The sequence below is a fragment of the Arachis stenosperma genome, chromosome 9, assembly GCF_014773155.1.
Source record: "Arachis stenosperma cultivar V10309 chromosome 9, arast.V10309.gnm1.PFL2, whole genome shotgun sequence".
Classification (NCBI taxonomy): domain Eukaryota; kingdom Viridiplantae; phylum Streptophyta; class Magnoliopsida; order Fabales; family Fabaceae; genus Arachis; species Arachis stenosperma.
This window is the reverse complement of record NC_080385.1, coordinates 110,424,293-110,434,305: the sequence shown is the minus strand read 5'-3', so window position 1 is coordinate 110,434,305 and position 10,013 is coordinate 110,424,293. Positions and strand designations below refer to the sequence as shown.

Here is a 10,013-nt window from a genome sequence, read left to right as displayed (position 1 = left end):
CATGTCAAAGATATAATATCCGAGTTAGCTAATGGGTGTGTGGGTTTTTGGCAAAGTAGCCGACATGTCAGCTCACGGCCAATAGGACAGGCATACATCATGTGCATCTGTATGTTTTGCTTGAGTGTGTATTGTTCTGGTTTGCTTAACTGCTTTATCTTTTCTTATCTGCTACTTGTTCTATTTGCCGTAACTACTATCTATATCTGTTCTTTCCTTGTTTGTTTTTTTGTCCTGGCAACTAAGAGATCCTTTATTTGACAGAGGTGTGACGAGGGTAGTTCCACTGGCGTTTCGAAGGGTTGGAGGAAGCAAAAATGAAGTGTTGAGTTAGAATTAGATTCAGAACTTGAGAACCTTCGACAGTTAACAAATTTCAAGTTTAGTTATTTTTTTAACTTTAAATCTGAGTGTTGGAGTTCTAGGAATGCCTCTGGCTTTTCCGAGACCTTTTATATTAACTATACGGGCACCTTTACTATACTGAGAACCTCCGGGTCTCATTCTATACATATATTGTTGTTTTTAGATGCAGGATGCGAAGCATTGCACTGAGCATTTTGGAGACTCTTGGAAGTGAAGAACTATCTTGGGACTCGGTGTTTGTATTTTATTTATGTTTATATATGTAAACAGATTCTCCTCTGTTTATATTTTGTATTTCGTCCCTCCTAGAGGTTGACTTGGAGAAACAAGATTTATGTTTATCTTTTGGTTTATTTTTGAGTTATATATATATATATATATATATATATATATATATATATATATATATATATTCTCTCTTTAGTTTTCTGTATAAGTGGTCGGCGAAATTGTGATCATCAAAAATGGCTCCAAAGATTTGGTGCTCTCAAACATGAATCACACTTTGTCACAACTCCGCACAACTAACCAGCAAGTGTACTGGGTCGTCCAAGTAATACCTTACGTGAGTAAGGGTCGATCCCGTAGAGATTGTTGGTATGAAGCAAGCTATGGTCATCTTGTAAATCTCAGTCAGGCGGATAATAATTGATTATTGGGTTTTCGAATAATAATAAATAATAAACAGAAAATAAAGATAGAGTTACTCATGTAATTCAATGGTGGGAATTTCAGATAAGTGCATGGAGGTGCTGTGTTCCTTCTGAATCTGTGCTTTCCTACTGCTTTTATCCAATCTTTGTCACTCCTTTTTATGGCAAGCTGTATGTAGGGCATCACTGTTGTCAATGGCTACATCCCATCCTCTCAGTGAAAAAAGTCCAAATGCTCTGTCACAGCACGGCTAATCATCTGTCAATTCTCGATCATGTCGGAATAGAATCCCTTGATTCTTTTGCATTTGTCATCATGCCCAGCAATCGCGAGTTTGAAGCTCGTCACAGTCATTCGATCCCGGAATCCTACTCGGAATACCACTGACAAGGTTAGACTTTCCGGATTCCCATGAATGCCGCCATCAATTCTAGCTTATACCAAGAAGATTATGATTAAGGAATCTAAGAGATATGCGCCCGGTCTAAAGTAGAACGGAAGTGGTTGTCAGTCACGCGTTCATAGGTAAGAATGATGATGAGTGTCATGGATAATCACATTCATCATGTTGAAGTGCAACGAATATCTTAGAATAGGAATAAGTCGAATTGAATAGAAGATAGTAGTAATTGCATTGAAACTTGATGTACAGCAGAGCTCCACACCCTTAATCTATGGTGTGTAGAAATTCCACCGTTGAAAATACATAAGTGATGAAGGTCCAGGCATGGCTGAATGGCCAGCCCCCAATACGTGATCACCGGATCAAAATTACAATCCAGGATGTCTAATATGATAATAAAAAGTCCTATTTATACTAGACTAGCTACTAGGGTTTACAGAAGTAAGTAATTGATGCAGAAATCCACTTCCGGGGCCCACTTGGTGTGTGTTTGGACTGAGCTTGATCTTTACACGAGCTGAGGCTTCTTTTGGAGTTGAACGCCAAGTTGCAACGTGATTTTGGCGTTCAACTCTGGTTCGTGACGTGTTTCTGGCGTTTGACTCCAGAATGCAGCATGGAACTGGCGTTAAGCGCCAGTTTACGTCGTCAAGTCTCGAACAAAGTATGAACTATTATATATTGCTGGAAAGCTCTGAATGTCTACTTTCTAACGCCGTTAAGAGCGCGCCATTTGGAGTTCTGTAGCTCCAGAAAATCTATTTTGAGTACAGATAGGTCAGATTCCAACAGCATCAGCAGTCCTTTGTCAGCCTCCTTATTAGAGTTTTGCTCAGGTCCCTCAATTTCAGCCAGAAAATAGCTGAAATTATAGAAAAACACACAAACTCATAGTAAAGTCCAGAAATGTGAATTTAACATAGAAACCAATGAAAACATCCCTAAAAGTAACTAGATTATACTAAAAACTATATAAAAACAATGCTAAAAAGCGTATAAATTATCCGCTCATCACAACACCAAACTTAAATTGTTGCTTGTCCCCAAGCAAATGAAAATCAATTAGGATAAAAAGAAGAGAATATACTATAAATCCCAAAATATCAATGAATATTAATTCTAATTAGATGAGCTGGACTTGTAGCTTTTTGCTTCTGAACAGTTTTGGCATCTCACTTTCTCCTTTGAAGTTTAGAATGATTGGCATCTATAGGAACTTAGAATTTCAGATAGTGTTATTGATTCTCCTAGTTAAGTTTGTTGATTCTTGAACACAGCTACTTTTATGAGTCTTGGCCGTGGCCCTAAGCACTTTGTTTTCCAGTATTACCACCGGATACATAAATGCCACAGACACATGACTGGGTGAACCTTTTCAGATTGTGACTCAGATTTGCTAAAGTCCCCAGTTAGAGGTGTCCAGAGCTCTTAAGCACACTCTTTTTTCTTTAGATCACGACTTTAACCACTCAGTCTCAATTTTTTCACTTGGACCTGCATGCCACAAGCACATGGTTAGGAACAGCTTAATTTAACCACCTAGACCTGGATTTTAGTTCCTTGGGCCCTCCTATCTATTGATGCTCAAAGCCTTGGATCCTTTTTACCATTGCCTTTTGGTTTTAAGGGCTATTGGCTTTTTCTACTTGCTTTTTTTTTGCCATATATTTTTTTTTTCGCAGGCTTTTGCTTTTTCACTGCTTTTTCTTGCTTCAAGAATCAATTTTCATGATTTTTCAGATTGTCAATAACATTTCTCTTTGTTCATCATTCTTTCAAGAGCCAACAATTTTAACATTCATAAACAACAAGATAAAAAATATGCACTATTCAAGCATTCATTCAGAAAACAAAAAGTATTGTCACCACATCAATATAATTAAACTAATTTCAAGGATAATTTCAAAATTCATGTACTTCTTGTTCTTTTGAATTAGAAACATTTTTCATTTAAGAGAGGTGAAGGATTTATGGAATTTGTTCATAGCTTTAAGACATAGTTACTACATTCTAATGATCATGAAGTAGAGACACAAAAGATAGATAAACATATAGCATAAAAATTGAAAAACAAAGAAAAGAACAAGGAAGTTAAGGAATGAGTCCACCTTAGTGAGGGTGGCACCTTTTTGAAGGACTAATGGTGCTTTTTGAGCTCCTTTATGTCTCATCCTTGCCTCTGTTGCTTGATCCCTAGTGATTTTGGTGCTCTTATCTTTAGTTGCTCCCAATAGTTGTGTGGAGGAAAATGTATCCCCTGAGGTATCTCAGGGATTTCTTGATGAGGTAATTCCTCATGCTCTCTTGATGTGTAGTCAAATGCTCTTCTACTGAGCTATGGACCCTTGAGATAAATCTCTCCATCTCCCATGACTCGGAGGTGGAAGCTTTTTGTCTTCCTTTTTGTCTTCTTTTTTTTTGAGGTTTCTCTGGCCTTAGGTGCCATCAATAGTTATGGAAAAACAAAAAAGCTATGCTTTTACCACACCAAACTTAGAATGTTGCTCGCCCTCGAGCAAAAAAGAAAGAAAGGAAGGAGAAGAAGATATGGAGGAGAGGGAGAGATGTGTATGTTTCGGCCATATGGGTGGGATTGGGTGGGGAAGAGATGGATGGATGTGAGTGGTGAAGAGGTGATGGGGAAGAGAGATTGAGGTGATTGGTGAAGAAGAGAGAAGGTGAGTTGAGGTAGGTGGGGATCCTGTGGGGTCCACAGATCCTGAGGTGATCCTGTGGGGTTCACAGATCCTAAGGTGTCAAGGATTTACATCCCTGCACCAATTAGGCATGTAGAATGCCTTTGCATCCAATTCTGGCGTTTAAATGCCGAAGTGATGCGCATTCTGGGTGTTCAACGCCCATGTGCAGCATGTTTCTGGCGTTGAACGCCAGCCAGATGCTCCTTACTGGCGTTTAAATGCCAGTAAGTCCTTCCTCCAGGGTGTGATTTTTCTTCTGCTGTTTTTGATTCTGTTTTTAATTTTAATATTTTTTTTCGTGACTCCACATGATCATGTATCTAATAAAACATAAAAGAACAATAAAATAAAAAATAAAATTAGATAAATAAAAATTGGGTTGCCTCTCAATAAGCGCTCCTTTAATGTCACTAGCTTGACAGTGGGCTCTCATGGAGCCTCAAAGGTGATCAGGTCAATGTTGTATAGTCCCAACACCAAACTTAGAGTTTGACTGTGGGGGCTCTGTTTGACTCTGTACTGAGGGAAGCTTTTCATGCTTTCTCTCCATTGTTATAGAGGGATGGCCGTGTGCCTTAAACACAAGGTAGTCCCCATTCAATTGAAGGACTAATTCTCCTCTATTAACATCTATCACAGCTCCTACTGTGGCTAGGAAAGGTCTTCCCAGGATGATGCATTCATCCTCTTCATTCCTACTGTCTAAGATTATGAAATCAGCAGGGATGTAAAGGCCCTCAACCTTTACTAACACGTCCTCTACTAATCCATAAGCTTGTTGATGAGCGGATAATTTGTACGCTTTTTGGCATTGTTTTTAGTATGTTTTTAGTATGATCTAGTTAGTTTTTAATATATTTTTATTAGTTTTTAGTTAAAATTTACTTTTCTGGACTTTACTATGAGTTTGTGTGTTTTTCTGTGATTTCAGGTATTTTCTGGCTGAAATTGAGGGACCTGAGCAAAAATCTGATCCAGAGACTCAAAAGGACTGCAGATGCTGTTGGATTCTGACCTCCCTGCACTCGAAGTGGATTTTCTGGAGCGACAGAAGCCCAATTGGCGCGCTCTCAACGGCGTTGGAAAGTAGACATCCTGGGCTTTCCAGAAATATATGATAGTCCATACTTTGCCCAAGATTTGATGGCCCAAACCGGCGTTCAAAGTCACCTACAGAATTTCCAGCGTTAAACGCCGGAACTGGCACCTAAATGGGAGTTAAACGCCCAAACTGGCATAAAAGCTGGCGTTTAACTCCAAGGAGAGTCTCTACACGAAAATGCTTCATTGCTCAGCCCAAGCACACACCAAGTGGGCCCGGAAGTGGATTTTTATGTCATTTACCCATCTCTGTACACCTTAGGCTACTAGTTCTCTATATATAGGACCTTTTACTATTGTATTGTAGAGCCTTTTGATCATGTTTTTATGATTGAACTCACTTTGGGAGGCTGGCCATTCGGCCATGCCTAGACCTTGTTCTTATGTATTTTCAACGGTGGAGTTTCTACACACCATAGATTAAGGTGTGGAGCTCTGCTGTACCTCGAGTATTAATGCAATTACTATTGTTCTTCTATTCAATTCCGCTTGTTCTTTGTCCAAGATATCACTTGTTCTTCAACTTGATGAATGTGATGATCTGTGACACTCATCATCATTCTCACTCATGAACAAAGTGACTGACAACCACTCTTGTTCTACAAGCATATGAGGCTTAGTGAATATCTCTTGGATTCTTTAACCGGAGTCTTCGTGGTATAGGCAAGAACTGATGGCGGCATTCAAGAGAATTCGGAAGGTCTAACCTTGTCTGTGGTATTCTGAGTAGGATTCAATGATTGAATGACTGTGACGTGCTTCAAACTCTTAGCAGGCGGGGCGTTAGTGACAGACGCAAAAGGATCAATGGATTTTATTCCGGCCTGACCGAGAACCGACAGCTGAATTCCGCTATGCCGTGACAGGGCATATGCAATCGCTTTCACTGAGAGGATGGGAGGTAGCCATTGACAACGGTGAAACCCTACACGAGCTTGCCATGGAAAGGAGTAAGAAGGATTGGATGAAGACTGTAGGAAAGCAGAGAGACGGAAGGGAAGGCATCTTCATACGCTTATCTGAAGCTCTCACCAATGATATACATAAGTATCTCTATCTTTATCTTTATGCTTTATTCATCATCTATACCCAATTGAGTCTGCCTGACTGAGATTTACAAGGTGACCATAGCTTGCTTCATAGCAACAATCTCCGTGGGATCGACCCTTACTCACGTAAGGTATTACTTGGATGACCCAGTGCACTTGCTGGTTAGTTGTGCGAAGTTGTGTTTATGCCATGGTATTGAGCACCAAGTCTTTGGAGCCATTACTAGGGATTAATTGAATATGGACAGAGTAGTGATCACAATTTCGTGCACCAAGTTTTTGGCGCTGTTGCCGGGGATTGTTCGTGTTTGGACAACTGACGGTTCATCTTGTTGCTTAGATTAGGTATTTATTTTATTTTATTTTTTTTGAAATTCTTGAAGATGAATTCTAGAGTTTCATGATGATTTGTTGAAATCTGGCTGGCTGAGAAGCCATGTCTAATCTTAATGGACCGAGGTTTCAACTAATCATCACAATAGCTTGTTGATCTCTATCAATCTTGCTATTGGAGCAGTGATCTGCTAAGGCTTGGCTGGCTTTGGCCATGTCTAGTGTTTTGGACCGAAGCTTTCTTTGAAAGCTTGGCTGGCTGTGAAGCCATGTCTAATTCCTGGACCGGAGTCTTAGACTAGCATTGCACTGATTCCTGGAATTCTCATTAAGAATTTTGATATCTTTTTCCACTTAATTTTCGAAAATCACAAAAATTTTTTTTATAAAAATCATAAAAACCAAAAAGATTTTATGTGTCAATTGCATGCATTCATTCATGTGTCTTAAAGATCTTCAAGTAATTCTTGATGATTTCTTACTTTGATCTTTGAATTCTTTTGACTTGAATGTTTATGTGTCTCATATAGTGTCAGTAGTATACAAGCTGCTAAGTTTGGTGTCTTGCATGCATTGTTATTTGATTCTTGTTGCATTTTGATTATTAAAAATCCAAAAATATTTTTAATTTGTGTCTTTTTCAAGTCAATAATACAAAGAATTGAAGATTCAGAATATACTGCAGAGGAATTATACAGAAAAAGCTGAGCATTCAAAAATGCCCAGTGAAGAAGACAGACTGGCGTTTAAACGCCAGCCAGGGTACCTGGTTGGGCGTTTAACGCCCAAAGAGGTAGCATTTTGGGCGTTAAACGCCAGAATGTATACCATTCTGGGCGTTTAACGCCAGGATGGTGCTAGGGGGAAGATTTTGTTTTCAAATCAATTTTTTTAGTTTTTCAAAATCAAATCTTTTTCAAATCATATCTTTTCAATCAAATGTTTTCAAAATTAATTTCTTTCTTTTTTTAAGGATACTTACTAACAATTAATGATTTGATTGAACATCTCAAGTTTGTTACCTTTTCTGCTGAGGAAGGTTTAATGTTTGAATCATATCTTTTCTTGTTAGGCAAGTCATTAATTTTCAAAATCAAATCTTTTAAAAAATAGTTTTCAAAACATATCTTTTAAAAATTGTTTTCAAATCAAATCTTTTCAATCATATCTTTTTAATCACATCTTTTTCAAAATAAGTTTTCAATCAAATCTTTTTAACTTCTAATTTCAAAATCTTTTTCAAAAATCACTTGATTTCTTTTCCACTTTGAATTTTCGAAAATTATCAATCAATTTTTCAAAATGTTTTTGACATCTTTTTAATTAATTTTCGAAAATTCTCTTCCCTTCTTCCCACATCCTTCTATCTATGGAGTACTACTCCTTCTTAATGCACAATTCGAACTCTATCTAATCAAGTTCGAATTCTCCTTCTTCTTTCTTCTATTTTTCTTTTCCTCTGACACCTCAAGGAATCTCTATACTGTGACATAGAGGATTCCATATTTTCTTGTTCTCTTCTCTTTCATATGAGCAGGAGCAGAGACAAAGGCATTCTTGTTGAAGCTGACCCTGAACCTGAGAGGACCTTGAAGCGAAAGCTAAGAGAAGCTAAGGCACAATTCTCTGTAGAGGACCTGACCGAATTCTTCAAAGAAGAACCCATGGCAGCCGAAAACAACAACAATGCCAACAATGCAAGGAAGGTGTTGGGTGACTTTACTGCACCTACTTCCAATTTCTATGGGAGAAGCATCTCTATCCCTGCCATTGGAGCAAACAACTTTGAGCTTAAGCCTCAATTAGTTTCTCTAATGCAACAGAATTGCAAGTTCCATGGACTTCCAATGGAAGATCCTCATCAGTTTTTAGCTGAGTTCTTGCAAATCTGTGACACAGTCAAGACTAATGGGGTTGACCCTGAGGTCTACAGACTGATGCTATTCCCTTTTGCTGTAAGAGACAGAGCTAGAATATGGTTGGACTCACAACCTAAAGATAGCCTGGACTCTTGGGAAAAGCTAGTCAATGCCTTCTTGGCAAAGTTCTTTCCACCTCAAAAATGGAGTAAGCTTAGAGTGGAAGTCCAAACCTTCAGACAGAAGGATGGAGAATCCCTCTATGAAGCTTGGGAAAGATACAAACAATTAATCAGAAAATGTCCATCTGACATGCTTTCTGAATGGAGCATCATAGGTATTTTCTATGATGGTCTCTCTGAACTATCCAAGATGTCTTTGGATAGCTCTGCTGGAGGATCTCTTCATCTGAAGAAGACGCCTACAGAGGCTCAGGAACTCATTGAAATGGTTGCAAATAACCAATTCATGTACACTTCTGAAAGGAATCCTGTAAACAATGGGACAAGTCAGAAGAAAGGAGTTCTTGAGATTGATGCTCTGAATGCCATACTGGCTCAGAACAAGATATTGACTCAACAAGTCAATTTGATTTCTCAAAGTCTGTCTGGAATGCAAAATGCACCAAGCAGTACTAAGGATGCTTCATCTGAGGAAAAAGCTTATGATCCTGAGAACCCTTCAATGGAAGAGGTGAATTACCTAGGAGAACCCTATGGAAACACCTATAATTCTTCTTGGAGAAATCACCCAAATTTCTCATGGAAGAATCAAGAGAAACCTCAACAAGGTTTCAACAACAATAATGGTGGAAGAAACAGGTTTAGCAATAGCAAACCTTTTCCATCATCTTCTCAGCAACAGACAGAGAATTCTAAGCAGAACCCCTCTGACTTAGCAACCATGGTCTCTGATCTAATCAAAACCACTCAAAGTTTCATGACTGAAACAAGGTCCTCCATTAGGAATTTGGAGGCACAAGTGGGACAGCTGAGTAAGAAAATTTCTGAACTCCCTCCAAGTACTCTTCCAAGCAATACAGAAGAAAATCCAAAAGGAGAGTGCAAAGCCATAACCATGGCCGAATATGGAGAGGAGGGAGAGGCAGTGAATGCCACTGAGGAAGGCCTCAATGGGCGTGCACTGACCTCCAATGAGTTCCCAAATGAGGAACCATGGGAATCTGAGGCTCAAGATGAGACCATAGAGATTCCATTGGACTTACTTCTGCCTTTCATGAGCTCTGATGAGTATTCTTCCTCTGAAGAGGATGAGTATGTCACTGAAGAGCAAGTTGCTAAATACCTTGGAGCAATCATGAAGCTAAATGACAAGTTATTTGGAAATGAGACTTGGGAGACTGAACCTCCTTTGCTCACCAAAGAACTGGATGACTTGTTGATGACAAGTCATCTTAGCCTAGTTTTACTAGTCTTTTTCTTTTGTTTTCACTTGAATTATGCACTTTCTTGAGCCATAAGCAAGCCAATTGGGTAAATTTTCATGCTTCCTTTGATTGAATCAACCATATGTGAATTAATGCAATTTC

At 38.8% G+C, this 10,013-nt stretch overlaps 1 non-coding gene across 1 annotated transcript; it reads right to left on the bottom strand.

Moving 5' to 3' along the window:
* Window positions 1-8,674: 8,674 nt before the first annotated feature.
* On the bottom strand, window positions 8,675-8,778 carry LOC130952220 (small nucleolar RNA R71). Its single transcript, XR_009074401.1, has one exon. It is a non-coding gene; the product is annotated as a small nucleolar RNA R71 (small nucleolar RNA).
* Between the last annotated feature and the right edge of the window lie 1,235 nt (window positions 8,779-10,013).